The 23,697-nt window shown below is 47.3% G+C and overlaps 1 protein-coding gene across 1 annotated transcript in view; it reads right to left on the bottom strand.

Annotated features, from left to right (window-relative positions):
- The window catches only part of LOC140213725 (CCR4-NOT transcription complex subunit 7-like), a 283,027-nt gene that overhangs the window by 25,355 nt on the left and 233,975 nt on the right, over nt 1-23,697 (bottom strand). The window contains exon 2 of the transcript XR_011890646.1: nt 14,585-14,767. The gene's annotated coding sequence lies outside the window, so the exon portion shown is untranslated. The remainder of the gene's footprint in view (nt 1-14,584; nt 14,768-23,697) is intronic.

The following is a 23,697-nucleotide window of genomic DNA, read 5'->3' on the forward strand; positions in this document are numbered from 1 at the left end:
TGTCGTGGGAAGGAATTGTATGTATACATATAGAAAAAAGGGGCATGTGTGTGTGTTTGTGGGTGGGGGGGGTGGTACAGGATTAGGGCGGTACTAAAAGCGTACCCATTCCTTTAAGGTACCGTAACGAAGCGTATTATGCATCAAGTTCATACAACTAACTCTGACATTACTACATACGCCAGGCGACGCGAGCTGCATATGCCATGACTCATATTCGCGACTGCACCGGATGCCCTCCATATTATTCTGGCTAATCGTGCTCACTGCAACGAGGCAGAAGATCATGGGCGCAGGTGCCTTTAACGTATCTCGACCTTGCGAGGCACCGCTGCGCGGGCCAAGGGAGCTGTCGGAGCGAACACTCCTTGGCACACACCTGCCTGGGCGGCCCCAACCTGCTTCGAGCCGTTCGAGCTTTGATGCACCCACAGTCATTTGGGTGCCCTGGAGTTCCTGCGCCGGCTGCTTTATTATAATTCAGGTGATCTCCTGAGACCTCCGTTTGCCGTTTACATGTGCCCTCCTGCTGGATCAGTACTTGTATTAAAAAAAACAATCTATCGTCGCGACAATAGATCGCGACAGCGCCTTCTCCAACATACCGCGCCCGTGCAAAGAGAATTACGGAACGCCAACGAGGAATCTGACTACAGCTTCGAGCTCCTAACTGGCAACCTCGTCGCGTGACGCTCCTGCAACAGGCATGACCGCTGAAAACCGCATAGCACCGGAAACTTCAGCAGGATCATCCTTCAGTTGCATAAGTGTCACCTGCACGGGCAGCATCTACCACACCAACTCGCAACATAGAATAAAGAACCAACTTATAAAGCCCCACACACGGCCGCACGCTCACACATCACATCACTACAAGCGAGACGCTGCTACGTAGGCTACGCTTGTAACTGCTAGAAGCTATCGGTTGCCACATTAAAACTGACTACTGTCGCCAAGTCTAGCGAGTGTCTCAGGAGCTGGCAACCTCGACGCGTAGCAACATGGCGGCGCTCTCGCGGTTCCCGATTTCAATGCATGGGCCCTATGGGTAGCTTGTCCTCTAAAGTCAGTATAGTAACTCTTGGCAGAGGGCTTCACACACGTTCCTGTGGCTGTAACCCAGTACGGTAGCCCCAAAGGAAAGAATTAGAGGAAGAATCAAATTTAAGCCAAGCTGTTTGAAGTGTTCTTCTGAAATTATTTTCCGTTGAATAATGAAACGCGGGCATGTCAAAAGGTGTTGCAGAGATTCACTCTCATTGCATGAAGGGCAAAGAGGTATTATAGCCAGACCAGACCTTCGGAGGCAAAAGTTCAGTGGGGGGACTCGACAGCATAGTCTCGTAATTGTTGCTTCGATTTTTCTAGTTCTTGCAAGGAAGATTGAGATGAGGGAAATCAGACGTTCACAATGATGATTGCGCGAACTTACTTGCAATAGTATATTTTCTGAATCGTGCCACAGTGATGAAAGCTGACGTATGCGAAATGTGGATTATAAGACCATCGTGGGATGTTGTTGTTGTTGTTGTTGTTGTTGTTGTTGTTGTTGTTGTTGTCCTGAGTGGCCGTGGCACATACCCACGGTGGGGGATTGGCCAAGAATCGGGTGGTTTAATTAGGTGCATAAATATAATAATGATAACAAGGGAGTTAACAATTTGAGTGTGTGAATATAAAAGTAAACGTTCTGTGTTTGGAGAAAAAAAGGAAATAATCAGATGAAAACCGGGTATAAAATAATAATAATAATATTGCTCTGCCTCGCGTCTTCGTGGTTCACTTTTTTGTCACAGGATTCATGGCGTATTCTAGTTGTCGCGTCTGTTCGTTTATTATTATTATTATTATTATTATTATTATTATTAGTTGTAGTAGTAGTAGTAGTACTAGTAGTAGTAGTAAATAAAGGGACCACGTGTGAACCTCGTCTTTGCTTCATAATGCTTGCTTTAGGCATCTGATTGCATCACTTTGTATGTCTAGCGGCGAATAAGTACTTGCTATAAAAGACACTCATATTACAAGAAAAAAATTAATTCTTTATTGATTGGTACATTTAGCGGTAGCTCACAGACAAGAAGAAGCACGCTTCCTGGGCACTGCAGTGAAAGATCGAACGTAATATGACGGGCTTTAGGCACAGGCACCAAACTGTCATCGTGACTGTGCCATTTGAGCAGATATAAGAGATCACCAATTGACCACGCAAAAGATCTTAGGATCATCGCAACAAGGGCTGCAGCTTATGAAGACGTTTCGAGAAGTGTCAGTACGAGCATAGCAAGGAAAATACCGAGGAAATAAGAAGTGCGCAACTCTTTGGCAGCGCAAAGCGAGATGAGGTAACGTCATTCTTTCTCAAGCCCACGAATGACCGTCAGAGATCTTATTTTTGCCATGCCAGACGAAATGTTTCGATTATTATTATTATTATTATTATTATTATTATTATTATTATTATTATTATTATTATTATTATTATTATTATTTCTTGCTGCTGTTATCGCCTTAGTGGGTTAGAGTCACCTCTTTCTTCACTTTCAGAGAGATTTTCACTTACGTCGGGTTACACTCAAGAAGGCAGGAGAGACCCGCAGAAGACCGAATCTCGGCAGCTGATCGCCGCCGCGATGAAAGTAATCGTCCCGCTCAAAAAATCGTTATTCTCAAATACGTATTTCTCGTTATAAATAAGACTTTTGTGTCTTAATGACTGGCTTGGTAGAGTTCCCGCGATGGAAATGCTACAGCACATGCCGGATCGCGAAAGAAAGATAATCCCGTGACTTCTACAACACTGCGCGTCGTCCGCTTCGGTACGATTAAGATCGGCGGCCTCCGGTACCTTTTAACGCGATAACGTTAAGGAACTCGTGTCGCAGAAAAGCCGTTGGCGTCGGTGTCGGCGTCGGCGGCGTTGGCCGTGAGACGGCGTTGGCCGTGGCCGTGAGACGAAAAATTAAAATTTTTTGCTAGCTTCCTTGCTTCAGAAGTTAATTAATATTCAGTAATTATCTAGTTAAGCAAAATACAATAAATAGCCTGACACACTACATACAAAAGTGAGCAACATGCATTTGGTTGCGTCGTCTTAGAGTGCATCGGCATATTTTTAAACTCTGCCTAAAATTCACTGAAACACCCTGTACATATTTTACCTTGTCAAAGAACAGGCCAAAGAACGTATTTGGTATAATATAATATTCATGAGAACTAAACGAATGAAAGTTGACTGGTAACATAAAGAAACGAAGGTGAACCTTCGCTAATTCAAGAGCAGGCAATTTCTCGCTAAGGTGGCTCATGAAACAGTATGCCTTGTACCAAGAATCTTAGTCGAAAAAAGGTTTTGAATGCCATGTGCAGTGGCTCGTGGAAATGCATGCCGCAGTACGACATTACCTGCTTTCCTCTTTTTGTTCATGCCACAACAACCGACTAATCGCAATTACCTAATTAATCGAATAATTGGAGTGTTAGAATTGCCCCTCACGAGGTACTACTGCTAATAAAATGACCTCCGTCGCTAGTGGAATGAGTGCCGCAGTGCTACAGTTGACTTGCCCAGCGAGGGGGGGGGGGGGGGGGGCGGGGGGGAGGCGGTGGCTCACATTACGTATTGAACATTTGGGAGGCTGACAAGCGCAACGCCGTTGTTTAGTTGTTGTCAGGGCAAACCCCAAAATGCGACACAGTCTCTGAACAGCAAGATTCGGTTGCTGCGCCCCCCCCCCCCCGCCCCCAACCAAAAAAAAAAAAAATGCTTCGAGGACTGTTGTAGAGATGGCCAGATCTATAGCCATACTGTGGTTGAACAAAGGCCACAAAGGCTTTGTGGAGGTTCTACAGGAGTTGGGCGTCCTACCCACTAGGGTGTTGATCGTTCTGAGCAACCAGAGAAACCAGAGAATAATCGAAAGAATGTCTGGAAAAAAAGCCAGCTGAAGCTAAATCTCGTCATTTCAGTGCAGAAAAGAAAGCCCGGCAGGAGCAGGAAGCTACGCAGCACCAGAATCCTGGAATGGAAAGACTCTAGCAACACCTACGCAACTGCTTACGCAGCAGGATAATTGTGAAGTTTTACACTTCTTGAAAAACTAGTCTGCATTCTGGCTGAATTGTATGCTTATTGATCATCTGCAATAGTAATATGCATGTCTAAAGCTTTCACCTTCGTTTTTATCTTCTTTTTTTCAGTCTGACGCTGTCTTTACTCAATATCGGTATATATATATATATATATATATATATATATATATATATATATATATATATATTGTGATGCAGCAGTTATCACGACGTTTATTACGCGTCGGAGATGCGGCGAACCGACCACGCCCAAAGCACGGATCACACAAGAGCGAGCCCCACAAGCGATGAAGAAGAACCCCATATGAACCCCACATGATGATGATCATGTACTGATGACAAAGTATAGCTTATAAATGCCCACACTAATGCCCCCTCGCGCGAAGGCGGCCATCCGGGCCGCAATTCAAAGGGGCGGCGAACGCCTCGTGAAAGGCTTCATACGGGAAACATCCACAACCTCAGCAGCGCGGTAGCGGCGGTCATTTGGAACGATAACTGGTGCCACGCTATAATTAACGGGAGAGGTCTGCTCCAAGACTTTGTAGGGACCGATGAACCGAAGCTGAAACTTGTCACACAAGCCAGGAGTACGAACTGGTGTCCAGAGCAGCATTTCCTCGCCAGGGCGGAAGCACACGACGCTGTGAGAGGCGTCGTAGTGCTGCTTGCGGTCCTGTTGCCGTGCTTCAGTGTTGATGCGGGCGAGCTGGCGACAACGCAGAATGCGGGACACATATTCTTCACAGGAGGATGGGCATCGATCGACAGTTGGTGCGAAGAAAGAGACGTCAAGGCAGGAAGAGGGCGAACGACCATAGACAAGGTAAAACGGCAAGTAACCGGTCGTGCGTTGAACGGCGGTATTGTACGCAAAAGTCACGAATGGCAAAATTGCGCCCCAGTTTCTGTGATCTGGTTCGATGTACGTAGCTAGCATGTCGGACAGCGTGCGATGACATCGCTCCGTTAGGCCGTTGGTTTGCGGATGGTAACTGGAGGTAGTCTTGTGGGTGGTTCCGGAGGCTCTGAGTACTTCGTCTACTAGTTGCGAGAGGAATGTTTTTCCACGGTCGCTCAGGACGACGCGAGGAGCACCGTGACGCAGTATTAAGGCTTGAAGTACGAATGCAGCAACTTCAGACGCTGAGGCAGAACTCACACAAGCTGTTTCGGCGTAGCGTGTCAAGTGGCAACGGCTGTCACAATCCATCGTTTACCGGTGAGAGTCACAGGAAGAGGACCATACAGGTCAATGCCAACGATTTCAAATGGTTGCGACGGACACGGAACCGGTTGCAGTTGTGCGCTTGGAGCTGATGTAGGGAGCTTTCGACGCTGACATAGGGCGCAGGAAGCCACATACCTCGCTACACTGGCGGACAAGCCAGGCCAGTAGAAGCGACCTTTGATGCGGTCATATGTTTTCTGGAAACCAAGGTGACCAGCAGTCATGTCGTCGTGAGAAGCCTGCAGGACATGAGCACGTAGAGAGCGTGGCAGGACAGGAACCCAGCGTTGACCGTCAGGGTGATAGACATGACGGTACAGGACGCGGTTGTCAATCTTAAATTGCGTCAGCTGTCGACGAAGGCGGGCGTTAAGGCACGTTTATAGTCCGACGTTATCGGCGCGCGGGCGAGCGTCGTTCGCGGTCAGTCACGCTACGTCGGTTGCGCTGCGCCAGCCGAGATGCCATCCCCTCTATACTTCAACGCGCGCGCCGTCGGCTGCTATCTTCGGAGATTGCGCAGAACGTTCGCCAAGTCGCGCGCCGTCCGCAAAAGCCGTCTGCGGAGTTGTGTTGGCGCCTTTTTCTTCGCGCGCAATGCATTGTGGTGCGAGAGTTCCGCCGACTCCGACGCGCGAATGGCTCAGGTGCCATATCGGCGCCGGGCCCGTCGGGGCGCGTCGGAAGCCGCCGGTTACGTTGGCTGCGCCAGTGCGCCCGACTATAGAGGGGTCGTTTTCGCCGACGTGACGTAGCGTGCGCGCGCGCGGGCGTTACGTCGGACTATAAACGGCCCTTTAGGCGGGCGCGAAGCTCCTTGAAGGTGGTCTGTGATGCGCCGACAGTAAGAGTCCGCAAATTGATGAGATTTGAAGAATCTGTTGTCGTGTTTAGGCATCTCCTCTACAGTGGCCAACGAGAAAGCATGTGAAGAGGGGTCGTGCGTAAGCTTTTCACGGATGATAGTTGGAGGTTCACTGCTTGGTGTCATAGGAAGCGGACAGCGAGAAAGCGCGTCTGCATCCTGGTGTCTTTTTCCGCACTTGTAGGTAATAGTAAAGTCGTATTCTTGCAGACGAAGGATCCACCGACCAAGTCGTCCAGACAAGTTTTTAAGCGTCGAAAGCCAGCATAATGCATGATGGTCTGTAACTATGGTGAAATGGCGGCCGTGAAGATAAGGTCGAAACTTCTGCACAGACCAAACGATAGCTAGGCATTCCTGCTCCGTGATGGTGTAATTCTTTTCGGCGTTTGTGAGAACGCGACTTGCGTACGCGATGACCCTCTCACCTAAAGTGTCGTCTCGCTGTAGGAGAACGCCACGAATGCCGTGTCCACTAGCATCCGTATGCAGGAGGGTAGGAGCAGCTTCATCAAAATGGCGAAGTACTGGTTCAGATGTGAGAGCGCGCTTTAGATGGGCGAACGCTGATTCACATTCGGGAGACCACACAAAGGGAACATTAGAACCCAGTAATTTGTGCAGAGGTGACGCTATTGAGGCGAAGTCTCGTATGAATCGGCGAAAATAGAAAGCGAGGCCTAGGAAACTGCGCAAATCTTTGGTGTTTTCAGGACGAGGGAAGTGCCGAACTGCCGAAACCTTGACAGGATATGGACGAATGCCATCTTTGCTCACAATGTGACCTAATACCTTGATCGTCTTGCTCGCATAATGGCATTTCTTGGTGTTTAGCTGAAGTCCAGCGTTGGCAAGGCACGTGAGAACTTCATCCAGACGTTTCAGGTGCTGAGAGAAGGTTGACGAGAAAACAACAATATCGTCCAGATAGCTCAAGCAAGTCTTCCACTTCAGGCCACGAAGAACGGTGTCAATCACGCGTTCGAACGTTGCGGGCGCGTTGCAGAGGCCGAAAGGCATGACATTAAACTCGTGGAGCCCATCTCGTGTCGAAAACGCTGTTTTCTCTTTATCGTCCTCATGCATAGGTATCTGCCAGTAGCCGGAACGCAGATCGATGCTGGAGAAGTACTCGGCACCCTGTAGGGAATCCAAGGCATCCTCTATTCGCGGTATAGGGTATACATATTTGCGTTTGATCTTGTTAAGTGCTCGGTAGTCGACACAAAATCGAACAGAGCCGTCTTTTTTTCGAACCAAAACAACGGGGGAAGACCATGGGCTAGCAGAGGGGCGTATTATGTTCCGTTGAAGCATGTCGGTGACGTTCTCGTCAATGACTTTCCTCTCGGCTAGCGATACGCGATACGGTCTACGGCGCACGATAGATGTGCCATCTGTCTCCATCCGATGCGTCGTAATCGAAGTTTTTCCCAACGAAGATGAATGCGCTTCAAACGAAGCTTCATGTTTTTGGAGCAAAGCAAGCAACTGTTGTGACTGCGAAGGTGTCAAGTCGGAACTGATGGCAGCTGCAAGAGCTGAAGGAGATGCGGTCTGTCCAGTGCAAGGAATTTCAGAGGAAGCTGCTTTAAAGGAAACAACAGAGATAGACTCCGATTCGGTGACGCAAGCCAATGTACTGCCTTTAGGGATGAGAATCTTTTCGGATGTCGGGTTTGTAACACAGAGAAGTGCAGAGCCATGATCAAACTGAACCAGCCCTGATGCAAAGGCTATCCCTCTTGCGAGACAGCGTGCAGATGGTAATACGAGCACGTCGCCGCAGTCAATGACATCAGACGTGATAGTAACAATGCTTTGATGGCGAGGTGGTAGCGCGGTATCTTCTACAGCAAGCAAGTGAAGCGGTGCGTCATCTACATGAAGTGAATAGGTCGTGTCAGTCATGTGGAGAACGCGTTGCCCGCAGCAGATGGAGGCGGAGGCCGTAGAAAGAAAATCCCATCCCAATATGAGCTGCTGGGCACACGAACTTAGCACTGCAAATTGCACGTAATGCAGAAGTCCGTCAATGGAAATACGAGCAGTGCACATGGCGATAGGTCGAATGGCGGCCCCTTGAGCAGCGAGTAGCGTAGGTCCATCATAGGGGGTCGTAACTTTCCGCAGTCGCGAACACAATGCACGGTGAATAATTGAAACACTAGCACCAGTGTCTATCAAAGCTTCGACTTGTACACCTTCTACTATAACCAATATCATATTGTACGGACGCGACGGAGGAATTTCTGTCCTGTCGTTCGATGCAGCTTTTCCTCCAAAAGCTGCATAATTCAGTTTTCCGGACGACGCTCGGCGAATTGAGAAGCAGGTCGAAGTGGGGACGTAGAGCGGCGAAGGGGTGACGGCGAGCGGCGTCTCGCAGTACGATACGTCGGAACCGTCTCGATAGGCTACAGTAGGTGACGGAGAGCGGCCGCGCGGAGGAGCATAAGGACGGCGTTGGTCATGCAGGCTCCCTAGACGTTGGATGGTAGCTCCAGGCGAGAAGTCATCCCGTTCGTATGCGTCATATCCACGACGCTCGTCTTGCTGGTGCTTGCGGCAAAGACGTGCTATATGGCCACGATAGCCGCAGTAGTAGCAGATAAGACGAGGAGGACGCAACTGCGGATAGCTGGTTTGGGTTGGTGCGCTGGTAGTCAGGGAAGCCATGTGGGCCGGCGTTGGTTTTTGAGGCATCGGTGGAACGATAACTGGAGTAACGGCGGCTACTTGTGCGTACGTTGGTGGGGCCCGAGGGGTTAGGGGGTCCGTGTACGCTGCGCCAGCCATGGACGCCAATTCCTCCTTGACAACGTCTCGCAGATTGGTATCCGATACATGAGAAGGCATAGGCCCTGCGGCGAAGCCAAGATACTGTAGCTCTTCGCGAATTATTGCACGGATCATTGCCAGTAACGTGGGGTGGTCGGCGGTAGTGGTTGCAGTGGTGTCTGGCTGCAACCGTACTGATTCGAGTTCGTCGAGGCGCTGGCAGGTAGCGACGATATCAGTGACGGTAGCGGGGTTCTTGATGGCTAAGGCATTGAAAGCGACCGCTCCGATGCCTTTGAGGATGTGGCGAACCCTGTCTGATTTGGCCATGGCCGTGTGCACGCGTCGACAAAGAGCAAGCACATCCTCGATGTACGACGTATAAGATTCCCCGAGTTGTTGCTTTCGAGTGTCGAGCGTCTTTTTTGCTAGGGCGGAACGAACAGCCGGTGTGCCGAAGATTTGGCGGAGCTGCTGTTTGAAAGCACTCCAGTTCGTGAAATCAATCTCATGGTTTAAAAACGAAGTCTTCGCTACTCCTGCGAGATAAAAGGCGACGTGACGTAGCTTGGACGCGTCGTCCCAACGGTTAGCCGAACTCCCTCGGTCGTAGTCGTCCAACCAATCCTCGACGTCTTCACCGCGAAGTCCAGCAAACAGATGGGGATCACGCTGGTGCCCACTGATAATCCAATACGGAGAGGCTGGGGTAGCCGAGGCCGAGATGGTTGAAGTAGAGGTGCCCGTTGGCTCGTCCTGCGACATACTGGCGGACAGCTGGCACAATCGGCGACCTGATCGAAGCTCCAGGAGGTTCAGTGGGGAGGACGGAGGACCGTAAAGCACACTCCACCACTTTTGATGCAGCAGTTATCACGACGTTTATTACGCGTCGGAGATGCGGCGAACCGACCATGCCCAAAGCACAGATCACAGAAGAGCGAGCCCCACAAGCAATGAAGAAGAACCCCATATGAACCCCACATGATGATGATCATGTACAGATGACAAAGTATAGCTTATAAATGCCCACAATATATATATATATATATATATATATATATATATATATATATATAGCTTCTTAAATAATAAAGACAAAATATTCTGAGCGTCCTTGCAATTGATTGTTTATAAGGCGCAATAGAGGTAATTTTATAATGCTCTCTTGAGCCTAGTCTATCAAGCCCAAACCTTGCACAACAGGCCCTACTTTTCCCAACTTCCAGGACAGCGAAAAAATAAACATAAGCTATTGAGACATTAATATCTATATTCGAAAATAGAAGAATAAACTCTATATTGTGCATAAATTCCATCTAATTAGCTTTCTTAATAACGAATTTCTGAGGCACATCTTTATATGGCATGGCAATTTTGTATGGCACAGAAATATTTCTCCATACACTGGAACAGAGCTTACTTTTACAGCGCACGCCTTTGTTTCAGCATGAAAAGATATTAACAAGGACAAGGTAAAAAGTGCAGCTTACGCAATTGCCCGATGCTCCAAACTTCAGAGAGCCTAAACATCCTAATAAAATGGTATACGCTTTCATACTTTTCATACCTTTTTTTACACAACTTTGTTCATGGAAATAAAATAAACTGGACTGTCTGCGCAAGTCCACAACGCAAACAAATAATGGCAAACCTTGATTTTGAACAAAAAAGCTTACTTTTTTTTTCAAATCTTTCAGTGTCTATGGTCACCAGCAGTTTACATCATGATTTTTCTGTGCATACTTTGCTGCACCCGAAACGCTCAACAGAGTACATTTAGTCTTCCTTACGTACCTTTATCTTAATTTTGGCAGCAAATTTTGAAAAATCGCATGACGTCAAAAGTCCTTGCGCGCGAAATAAAAGAAAACATCTACAATTAGGTTCAATTTTTCTCAGAATTATTTCTTCTCATTGATTATCAGTTCGATGAAAAAAGATGTTGCTTTATTTGCTCTGAGTACAAAGGAAAGCAATGACTAGTAATGTATAGGCTGCGGTGTTCGGCGCTCCGCGGCCTGTACTATATAGCATGTAGCGCCGAGCAAGCGTCAAGTTTAATGGTGGCTTACGTTTGTGCCACGAACTAATAGGGAACTTCGAAATGCTACAGAGAGCACACAAGCGCTTTGAGGCCGTGAAATGTTAATTCAGTCAACTAAATAATCAACGATAAATAGAAATTCATCAATTCATGTTGTAGATTCATGTATTATACTTGCATTGTGCACGCCCTAATGATAAAATGAAATTAATATTTACAGCATGAAAAGAGAGTGGCTATAGGGGTTGCGGAGGTATTCAAACTTGAAACAAGCGTCGCTGCGTATCATGACACTATACGAGGTGTGACACAAAAGAAACGAGACTAAGTGTGTAGCTTGAAAAAAGAGTGGAATTGGCAACAACTGTTTTGCTGACGTCATCCCACACACCTCCTCTATTCATGCGGCCAACACGTGCAACTGCATTCTGCCGGGAAAATGTCTGATGTAAAAACCGCAAAGCGAATCAACATCAAGTTTCTTGTGAAACTTAAGAAATGAGCCACGGAAACATATTAAATATTAACCGAGGCTTATGGAGATGAAACTTTGTCTCGTGCACGTGTGTTGGAATGGCATAAGCGGTTTTCAGGGGGAAGGTACAGTGTGGAAGATGATAAACGTGCTGGGCGCCCAAGGTCAGCGATTACAGACCAAAACATTGCCAAAGTTCGTGATGTGATCCGTGGTGACCGAAGATTAAGTGTTCGTGCAGTGGCGGAGTTGGTTACCTTGGATAGGGAAGCTGTTCGACGCATTTTAATGGACGAATTACCCATGAGGAAGATTTGTGCGAAGGTTGTTCCAAAAGTACTGTCCGACGACCAAAAACAGTGCCGTAAAGACGTGTGTGTGGACATATTAGAACGCATTGCAAACGAGCCAAGTTTGTTGGAATCTGTTGTGACATGTGATGAGACATTGATTTTCACCTATGACCCAGAAAGTAAGCGCCAGTCAATGCAGTGGAAGTCTCCAGGATCCCCAAGAACCAAAAAAAGCACGCATGTCAAAATCAAAATTCCAGGAAAATATTGTCTTCTTCGACATTAATGGAATTGTAATGATTGAGTGGCTTCCCAGTGGTCAGACTGTTAATCAACACTACTACATTGAAGTACTAAAAAGACTTCGTGAAAAAATTAGGAAAAAGATGTCACAGTTCTGGAGTGATGGATGGCTGTTGCACCAGGACATTGCACCCGCTCACACGGCCCTATCTGTCAAGCAGTTTCTGACCAGCAAAAACATTACTGTGATGGGCCATCCTCCTTATTCACCTGATTTGGCTCCATGTGACTTTGTTTTACTTCCTAAAGTTAAAGGGACACTAAAGTGAAAAATGATTTATTCTGCATCAGTAAATTACCGTTCTACAACACCAAAAACACCATTCTTACAACGATAAGACGTTTGGTAAGCCAGAAAAAACGCTAGAAAGAAATATGGGTGGCGACGCCTACTTATGTTCCCGCACCTGGGGGCTGTGAAGTCTTGTATTTTGATGGCATCTTCTAGGGCCTACTAATTATATGTAGCGGTACAGATTGACTACATTGTGTTCTAAAGAAACCAAATATTAAACATGGCAAGTTTCGGGAACCTTTAATCAGCCAACGCTGCCCAAAAGCGAAAACATACTTTGGAATCCCTGACGTCACACTGACGCACCGGCGCTGGGGATTCGGCGCGAAATTCAAATACTGATACTTGGACCTTCATTTTCTCATCTAATAACCAAACGATTTTTTTGAAATGACTGACTGCAGGGTTCTCAAACAATGCTTCATTAGTCTAAACTGATTTATTGTTTCACTTTAGTGTCCCTTTACATCTTGCTTAAAGGGAACCCATTTTACCTCAGTTGAAGAGGTTCAGGCAAAAACGGAGAATCTCCTGGAGGGCCTTCCAAAAACCTCGTTCCAGACCGGTTACCAGCAATGGCAGCACCGAATGCAGAAGTGTGTGAATGCTGAAGGGGATTGCTTTGAAGGTGATACTGTCACAGAGAGCTGATTCAGTAAGTACAATAAGTTATTGGACCAGTCTCGCTTTTTTTTTTTTTTTGTCACACCTCGTATGTACGTATACTGTATACAGCGTGGTGGCATGACAGCGTCGCGTTTGGAGATGGTTGCTGCTTAAAAAAGAAAGAATTAAATTATGGGGTTTTACGTGTCGAAACCACGATCTGATTATGAGGCCCGCCGCAGTGGGGGACTCCGGAAACTTGAAGCACCTAGGGCTCTTTAACGCGCACCTGAATCTAAGTACACGGGTGTTCTCGCATTTCGCCCCCATCGAAATGCGCACCCGCCATGGCCGGGATTCGATCCCGCGACCTTGTGCTTACACCACAGCCGCTAAGGAACCACGGCGAGTTTGCTTGTTGCTTGATGCATTCCCTATATAAGAAGCAACTCGTAGAGGTGCAACAAACGAGGAAATATGTTCAAAATTTTATAATTAGCTCACATATACCCTGAGGGTATTATAAATAAATAAATACATACATAAATAAATAAACACACGATAAAGCTGCCCAAGGAATTGAATCGTAGTAAGGTAATGCGACCCATCCCTCTTTTTCGTAACGGGTACGTGTGCTTCAAGCCTCTTTCGTGGGAAGATCGTGATAACAATACAGTAAATAAGTTTACGCTGTCCGACGCTTCTCCTACCCCCCTCACGCGAGGTGCGACGCGATAGAGTGCCGTATGCAGTGACTTGGCACCACTCTCACCCCCCAACTCGACTTCAGCGAAAGGTTGAAGCACCTTCCAACTTTTTTATTTTACACCTTTACGTATTATTACATCTGGTATGCTAACGTTAGTAATGAACAGTTGACAGCTAGCGCAGTTGTTCTGTCGCTCGCTCTTATTAAAGTGCATTTCCATCTTTTTTTCTTTCTTTTTTTTGTGACAGCCGGCACAGTAGACGAGAACGATGACTCATAGGCCTCAACGTTCCAATTGCAACGCTGTGGCTGCGAGAGACGCCATAGTGGACGGCTCTGGAACACCTGCATGTTCTTCAAAACGTACGCATATGTATACCTGCACGTGCGTTTTTTTGCATACCGCTTCCATCGAAATTCGGCCACCGCCATAGTAAACTCCACAGCCGATTTCAACTTTTCAAGGAGCTCTCCATGAGCGGCTAGCAAGCACTGAGGACAGTGTTAACATCGATACCGTCTGTTTACAGCACTGAAAAATCGTCAGCCTTCTTCAACGCCAAATCAAAGACGGTTATTTTTTTGTGTAGACTACCTACCGAGGGGTTTGATTTGGTATGATCAATCAGTGTGTGATTATTGCGAAACGGAGGTTGGCGAGAGGGAGAACGCATTAATGATTCCACGTGATTGGACGACATTCGGCCCTATGTAAATAAATTATCTGGATTCATTTTTCTTTTTTTTTCGGGTTAAGCTGCATTTTGCGAAATAGTCCGCAGTCATTTCAAGAGCCGCAGGTACGTAGCTTCGATCAAGGATAGCGACACGAGCGGCAACGCCAACAGCGCGTAATACATGCAGCAAAGAATGAAGCTACAACCAACCTGCGTACAGGCCAGCAGTCATAGCGTAACCACGGTGCACCGGTCGCCGCCACCGCTCCTCGAAGTGCAAGCCCACGTTGCTTCTATTCCATCACGGACGCAGTGACCGGACGTCATGCCGATTTGCCCAAGCTGTGCCGTGCTTGCGGAGGATGCGTGGATGGTCGCGGAGTCTGAGGAAATCTGCGAATAAGAAAGTGAAGACAGTCAGACCCGACTAAACGTTACGACTGCATTTTTTTAAACAGCTCTGCCTTTACAGGATGGTTATAAAGTAGTACTGCCGACCATATGACGTCGTTTAAGAGACTTTATTGAGATATTCTGGCAAGATTAATAAAACATCTACTGACGTTTACTTAATGTCTCTGTCGGACATCTAAAGTGAAACCCCTCGTAGGTAGCCTGACGCGTAGACAAATTTAGGATACGAGACACCCTGCAGGGACGCCTTTAAAACGCTTCAGAAATGACTGAGCACCCTTGCAAAGAGTAAAGCCGGTAGTTTTAGCAGCACATGTACAACAAGTCTCGTAGTCGTACGTTAATGCAGCACTCTAAAGGATGAAAGTTTGGCGAAAAACAGCCTTTTATGCCTTCGAGCCTCATGGATTGCGTATTCGCAGTGGTATACATTTCAGTTCAGCGATTATGGGCATGCAGTTATAGGTGTGCTTAAACATGAGTTCACTAACTTTGCGTAGATTACACGTTTTGCGAGGAAGTTATAATAATAATAATAATAATAATAATAATAATTATTATTATTATTATTATTATTATTATTATTATTATTATTATTATTATTATTATTATTATTATTATTATTGTTATTATTATTATATGCAAAAAATAAGAACACGAAATTTCCAGTAGAAAACCACTGAATGGTTTACCTCGAACACATTAAAAACCAGCAATGCAGATGGAATACAGCATAAAACGCACTTCGAAAATAGAGCGGACAACGTACACCATGCTCAAGGCCGGCCTTTTTATCCTACACACTTTCCGATATACTACCGCCGGCATCGCTATGTAAATTGGAGGGAGTCAGTTAATTTTGACAGCTACCAGTGTTCGATTTGTTGTTGTTTTTGTTGTTGAGAGAGCCCCGAACCAACAGAGAGGGCAACACAATAGTGCAGGGCTCCGGATCATCAAAGCAACTATTTTCCAGCTTTCCGGATGGACGGTTAGGGGGCGCAGCTTGCGCTTTTGTGGGAGGAGGCTCTCTTGCATTCTTGACTTGTCAGTGGCGCAAGATACCAAGATGCAGCAAACGAGTTTTACTCGTGCATGCTGCACCACAAATTATAGCGATATGAATGATGTAGACACTCCAAGTGCATTTTCACCGTCGTCATCGCCCTCGCCATTATGTTTCGTATATAAAGCCCAAGTGCGATAAACTCCTATCGTGCTCTGTCTGATGTTGGTGAGAAGGAAAGTACACGAGGGTGAGGCGGCTCGATGCGCATAGTATTCCCGCACGCCCACTGTTGGAGGTCACGTGATGAAGCGTGCTCTAGGGGAGGAGGGCGCGTGTCTCTTCCTCTAACCTAGTCGTTGCTGCGCGTGGCTGTCCGCGCGGCTGAGCGCACACGCGGCCCACGCTAGCCCACGCGCGGTATCTTGGAGGCATCTCTAGCGAGTCCAAGGCTACAGCAAGGCTAAGGGCGAGCCCAGACGGCGGCATCCTGCGCACTGTGTTGCCGAGCGCCAAGTGTTAAAGATCGCTTAATCTCATGTTTCCGAGACGCGGTGAAGCGCGAGGCAGCTAGAAGCATTCGCTCCCAACTGCCGGCGCTCTTCATCGCGCCAGCGATATGACAGCGAGTGTTCGTGCTCATCGAGTAAGATCTGTTCATGTTTGCCTGCATGACATAATGCTTGTTCGTTTAATTATTAACCGAATGTTCGCTGCACTTCATACGGCTGACAAAACTACGCACCTCACTTTGTGTAGTTCTCTAATACCTTGCTATCGCAATCAATGCTAAGCCGTTCGGGCAAAGCTGCTACATTTTTCTGCCAATAGCTGCTCATATACCAATGGTCTCTTATGCGGTGTGAACATCAGCCTCCCTCCCCGGTTTCCAAATTTAAGTCACTGTACTGGGCACTGGGCATTGTACAGTACCGACGCATGCATCTACAATTGTTCGCGCAACAAAAAGCTATTTTCTACATCTATCTGTATATTACTCTTCCGGAATAACGGAAACGTCATTCGTACCTTGAGCGCAGTTTTGTTAAGTCACAGAACGAAACAGGGGTTTGAAGTTCCCGCGCTACTTCTTCGTGACGTGATGCGATTTTGACAGCACCTATTGATTGAGTTCAATTAATGGTGTATCGATAAACATCATTATACTGCATCTTAAAGAAATAAATAATCCCAAACACCCAAACTATATTGAAGTTCGTGAAGTCGTACTAAAGCGTACCGGCGCTGCAATTGGGGCGCGAAATTCGAAAATGAGTAACATTGCTCAGGATTTTCTCCACTAGTGAACAACTTTTCCCGCCCAAACGAATGAAATCAAGCCTTCCAAAACACAGTAACAATACATCAATCAAGCGAGAAAAAAAGAAGAAACAAAGAACGCAAACCTAACGCAATGTTGGAATCTAGATGACTCGAAGCTTGTTTGACTTAGCGAGGCAGCAGCAGTCAGTGGCGGAAACAGCTACAGCCTCGTCGCCTGTAGCTGTCCACGTCACGAGGGCGTAGGCGATATAATGTTTGTGAGAGGTTTATGCCCAGATAGAATTAAGTCTCCATACACAGTGTGGCACATCCGTTCTGAGAGATTCACCTAGAACGACCATACACCCAGTGCCGAAGTTGTCTGCTGGGGCACACACCCAGCGATCCAAGCTGTCTGCTAGGCCTGACCGCAGCCAGCAGCAAGATGTATATATATATATATATATACACCCGGCGAGGAAACGATGACGAACGCCACACCCCGGGGAGGAGGCAAGAAAGGTTTTGCTTTAGAAAATATTTTATCAGACTTTCCGCTGCTGAACACGAGTTGACCGGCTCGATCACTGGCCGCGCCAACTGCATTTCGATGGTAACGGAATACAGAAACGATTGTTTACCGCGCGTATGGTGCGCATTAAAGAACCCCAGGTGGTCAAAATTAATCCGGAGGCCTCCACTATGGCGTCCTTCGTAGTTCTCTGTGCAGTTTCGGGATGTTAAACCCCACGATTATTTGTAAAGCTAAACCAGAAGTTTTGTTGGCACTGGCATCTCCCTCGAGAAATGCCGGCTTACATAATAGTGAGCGTGCAGCAAACCCACCTCCGTTTAACATCCCCTAACTACTCTCGTCTTGTACCAAGCGGTGAACAACTTATACATTCACCGTCAACATCACCGCCAGTTATCGTCAATCAACGCAAACAGCACAGAAACCTTCGCTTACACTGATTCCCAAAGTGCGTGGGATACACATCGTATTTTTATTCCTAGTCACTTCATGCAATCATCTCAGCATCCTGATTTCAGTCCGCTTGCATCTCTTCAGCATTAGAAAGAAATTCTCATCGAAATTGCTTTCATTCCATCGATGCCGTCTTGTAAACATGTCCCCTCACGTTCGTTTATGTGTTGTCGTAGTATTAGTATAGGCCCACTTGCTCTCAGCAAGTGGGGCTATACTAATCTGCAGGTAAAACCAAATTAGAAAGGCCCACTTAGCTTGAAGAAACACACTCTCTCACCGGAACAGGAATTGGCCTCCCTAGTGCGATATTCGGCCACTGCCTTCCTGATGATTCCTACAAATAAACTGGGGCCCTCAGTCCCAAGCAGCTGCGGAGCACCTGACCAAGGCGGCGGTCAGGTGCTCCGCAGCAGCCGAGATACAGACGATATAGTCACGGCGGCCACACTGCCCGGCTTCGACACCGTAACCTTGTAGTACGAACGGACAGACAGGCAGCGTGCGATCGAGGCTCTAACTTCTGGCACACTCTAAGTATTTTCATGGCGCCTTACTACACCTCCCCCCCCCCCCCCCCCCCCCCATGCTTAAGCTATAGGTACAGTGGGCACCGGTCTACTGTGGTATGGCGGGGAACGATAACTGGTGCGTGCCAGTTACAGCGCCACAGCCCGGGGTCCTTTATCTGTTGTGGCCGGACACATCGATGTGCATGCATGCACGCACACTCGTAGACCATCTCCAGTACGCGTGTTCAGACTGCACTCACAAACTATATCCACTCCGTATGCTAGTCACTAAGTGCGAGGGTATAGCGCGTGGAAAGCGACGCAAACCCTGTCCCTTCCCCTTCCTTACTTTACCGACTATATTCAGTGTTCCCAACAAACTATAGAGGGAACTCTGGCGACGCGATTGTTCAGCTGACACAGATTTGTCTAATATTCGTGCTTTTCGCTTAGTGAAATTCTCGCGAAAGTGTGTTACGCTTTCGCGTCCATACATTAATTCAACTGGGAGCTTTACATGGCAAAACCCCGATCGGAATGTAAGGCACGCCGTGTAGCGAGGGGGCACCGAGTAAACTTTGACGACCTGGTGTTCTTCAACACATCCAATGCATGGTGCATGAGCGTTTTTTGCATTCCGCCCCCATCGAAATGCGGCTGAGATCGAGAGCTCAGCAACGCAACGTCTTAGCCACGGGGCTACTGTGGCGGGCATACTGCGAGCCACTAAGCAAGTGAATATAATCACTATGTGGTGTTGACAATTCAAAGTTACTTAAATTCTGTGGTTTCACTATCACGGTTAGAGATGGCAAGGGGGGAGGAGTCTGGTATCCCTGGGTTGCCCTTTGAATACGTGCCTGCTACGCGGATGTTTTTGCATTAAGCACCCACGATATACGGCTGCCGCATCCGGGATGTGATCCCGCGCTCTGGGGATTTGGCAGCACCACAGATATTTCTTTTTTTTTAATGTTGCAGATTTTTAAGCAATGAAGGTGAAAATCTTCAGGCTGATTGTTTCAGGCGCCTACTAATAGCATGCTAAATTTGCTTGAAAAATATACATTTTAATATAATAAACTATAATTTCTTAATATTTTGTATTCATGAAAGAACATTTGTGAAGCAATAAGTATACAGGCACTGAGCTCGAAATTTTTCTGGTCCTTTTATATGGACTGGGTTTTATTCTCAACTAACAGAATAACTGTGGCTATGCAAAACAGCTTATCTTTTTTTAAAGTTACATGCTGGAGCCTCAAACCCTGGAGCCTCAAACCCTAGGGTCTGGCAGACTTCCTTTCTGGCATTGTTGACATAATTACAGTAATGAATTGAGTCATCAACAGCCGTTTTCAGTATGGATGCTCCAACAAACGTGGTTTTGGGGCACCTACACAAATCAAGTGTTCGCGCGGGAACTATCGCCACTATTAGGACACCTTTGGGGCGTACACTGAAATACTGAAAACGTTAAACTACAGACATTATATTTCTAAATGAACATATACAAGGAAATACGTTTTTCAATCAAGAATAACAAAGCAAACGCCACAGCACAGCGCACAAACTCGCGCAGTGAATAGGCGGGACCACGGACGGAGCGGCGTGTTTGGCGCCATTTTTAAACACCTTCGGTCGCAAATTTTGAGGATGCTACACGGTGCAAACATTTGCCAAAAATGGTGCCATGTTTCGGCTTCAAAATAAAGTTATTAACATTTTCAGTTGCGTTTGCTATTCACTCCGCTAAAGTGAGACAAAGATGGAGCAAAATTTCAGTTAAATCTTGCTGCGAAATCGCTAAGATTGTCGCCAGAGCTTTTCAGTGAACTTCAGATAACGCAAGCGTTCTAGAACAATATAATATAAGCTGACGTGACGTAAATCATCGACTGAGCCGTTCGTAATTTGCCTAAGGTCTGTGCGGGTGAAGAATAAACAGCGAATTTACCAGCAGGGTGCATTGGGCCTTTACTTTACTAATAGGCTTACATAATAATCCCGAAGACAGCAGAAGTTCGTCTGCCTTCAAACTGTGAGGTTACAAATGCAGCTCGCGATTCAAAAAAACAAGAGTAATCTGATTTTCCTAGCACAAATAGTCACTCGGTCCACATTATCCTTGGAAATGTTCTAGTTCTCGGTCCTCTTGAAAGTGCCGGTAAATTCTAGGACAGGTGCTTGGTCGCGTGTTAACATGGCGATGATAATTGCGTGATCTTTTAACTCATTCGTTACCGCTAGAAATACGCTCACTTTTTAGTGCTCATAAGTTCTAGCTTTTTATTTCAAGACGTATTTGTGGTACAGTATACCGTGATACATAAAATTGTACACTGATCATTGGTGTTCTAAATGGAAGTAAAGATAAAATAATTGCTCAGGGAGTCTGGGAGTCTTATGATAAACTTCAAAGAAGCACCCCAAGAAGCATGGATGAAAGTAATAATTTGCTATTTTTAATGTAAGTACAGAGGGAGTAAAACAAAATCTGAAATATACAAAATATGCACCTTGCTCCTATAGCTGGCAACTTCTGTAAGTCAGACCACAAAGAAAATACCCAGATTTGGTGACGTGAATATTATCCACGTGATGCCCAAGCTATGCGGGAAAGCCATGGTTTCACAAATGTAAAAACTGGCAAGCAACTATTGTGCAGGGAGCATTTCTTTTCACTCATTTCAGCAAACACCGTATTCCCTCATTACTCCATTCTTTAGGATCTCAAGGCAATGGCTGTCAAGTTGTGGAGCATCTAAAGGTCGGCTCATACTTGGTCATTGTGTTAGATCAACTTTTCTGTGCAAGCAAGCTGGTCTAGTCGTGCACTTTGAACTGTCGCTGAAGCATTCACGTGCTCTGTACAGTGCCCTCTACACAGTGCTTAATGTTAGGGGGCCCAGCCCCCCCCCCCCTCCCCCTCTTTTCTTCTTCTTTTTCCTTTATTTTTCTTTTTTTTTTGTGGGGGGGGGGAGGCCCTCTTCGGCAGGTCGGCTGCAGCACTGCGTGACCCATTCGACAAGCGCTTCAGATGATTTCATTACCACTAGTACCTTGTGTGGGGCAATAAAAACTCTCCCATTTTTTATCAATGATTTGATCGGGATTAATCGGTTGATGTGGCATGAACAAAAAAAGAAAAACAGGCATTGTCGTACTGCTGGGTGCATTTCCCCGAGGCGCTGCACATGACGGTCACCACCCTTGTTGGACTAAAATTCTTGGCACAGCACACTGTACCATAAGCCACCTGAGCGTGAAGAGAGAGAGAGAAATAAACTTTATTGCTAGACCAGGCTTCTTGAGCCCAAAGGTGGGTGGCCGCCTCAGTCCAGTTAGCCATGGCTCGCTGCCGCCGTCCGAGCCCTGTTCACCAACCGTAGCTGGTTGTCAGGGTCTTGCGTCACCAGCAGAGCCTCCCACTGGTCTTCCGATTCTTCCTGCATGTTATAGCCTGGTGGTGATGATGACTGTGGTACTTCGCGGTTATTCCTCCACTCCAGCACCATATGGCGCAAGGTGTTGGGCATGTCTGGCGGGCAGAACTTGCAGTCTCGCCCGTAGGTGCCCGGATACATGGCGTGCAGCAGTGTTCCATGCGGGTAGGTACCAACCTGGAGTCTTCTCCAGGTTACCGCTTGCTTCCTATTCATCGTCTTATGCGCGGGCGGGTAGCGACGCCTCTGCTTCCTGTAGTGCGCCAGGATATCCGAGTACTTCTTGGATATCCGTTCATCATCCTCGTCCCAGTCGTTGGTCCGTGTTCTCTGCGTGTCGGAGATGGCTCGGCGTGCATGATCTCGAGCCGCGGTGTGCGCCGCCTGCTTCCCCGCGAGAGACTCGTGTCCCGGCGTCCAGAGGATTTGTGCTGCTTCTATCTCGGTGTTGTTCAAGACCTGAAGTGCTGCCTTTCCGATCCTTCCGTTCAGATACCTCCTGCATGCTTCTTGCGAGTCCGTCACCACAGTAACCAGGGTCTTCTTGCACGTTGCGATGGCCAGGGCTATGCCCAGCTCTTCCACTGTGCTCGCGTCCTTGGCACGTATGGATGTGGCTGTAAGTTGTTCGCTCTTCTCGTCCACCACGCTGATTGCAAATCGGTCGTTTGTTCTGTACGCAGCTGCGTCCGTGTATCTCACATTTTCTTCTTTCCTGTTAGTGCGTTCCAGTATGTGCTTGATCGCCTGTACTCTCGCCTGTCTCCTTTCCTTGTTGTACCCGGGATGCATGTTTCTGGGAATCGTACTTATGTGTAGCTTGTCTCTGATCTCGTGTGGGATACGCTGAGGTAGGTGCCTCTCATCCTCGACTTGGTAGCCCAGATCTTGGAGCAGGGCTCTTCCCGTTTTTGTTAGCTTTAGTCTCTCCAGTTGGTTGACGTTGTGCGCTTCCACGAGCTCTTCCCACGTGTTGTGTACTCCCATTTTGAGTAATTTCGCTGTGGACGTGGAGGGGGACAGGCCCAAGGCAATTTTGTAGGATTTTCTGATGAGGGCGTTTACTTTGTCTCGTTGGCTGTTCTTCATGTCAACATATGGGTTCCCGTACGTGACGATGCTCGTGAGCAGCACTTGTATCATTTTCGTGCAGTCTTCTTCCTTGAGTCCGTGACTTTTGCTCGTCCCTCTTTTGATAAGGTGGGTTATCTGTTGCACTGTCAGTGGCGTAGCTAGATCGTCTGGCACCCGGGGCCCATAGGTCTTCTCTCACCCCCCCCCCCCCCGGGTGTAGTCGAGAAAGGCGAGGATATCAACAATTTCCGTGTGTCTTCAGACGTATATGACACCCCCCTCTGGCCCCTTGGACCCGGGGCCCATGGCCCCGGGACTTTGAGGACCCGGGACTTTTTCCTTGATCTGCATCAACACGTCTTGCGTGGACAGGTGAGCTGTTGACTGTTCTTCATGTCAACGTATGGGGTAGGTGAAGATGCTCGTGAGCAGCTCTTGTATCATTCTCGTGCAGTCTTCCTCCTTGAGTCCGTGCCTTTTGCTCGTCACTCTTTTCATAAGGTGGGTTATTTGGTGCACTGTTCTCTGAATTTTTTCCAACTCTGCTCCCCCGGCCCCGTCCTTTTGAATCAGGAGTCCGAGGATGCGGAGCGTCGTTACCTGCGTGAAAATACCTGCTC

Source organism: Dermacentor andersoni, chromosome 1, assembly GCF_023375885.2.
Source record: "Dermacentor andersoni chromosome 1, qqDerAnde1_hic_scaffold, whole genome shotgun sequence".
In the NCBI taxonomy this organism is placed as follows: Eukaryota; Metazoa; Arthropoda; class Arachnida; order Ixodida; family Ixodidae; genus Dermacentor; species Dermacentor andersoni.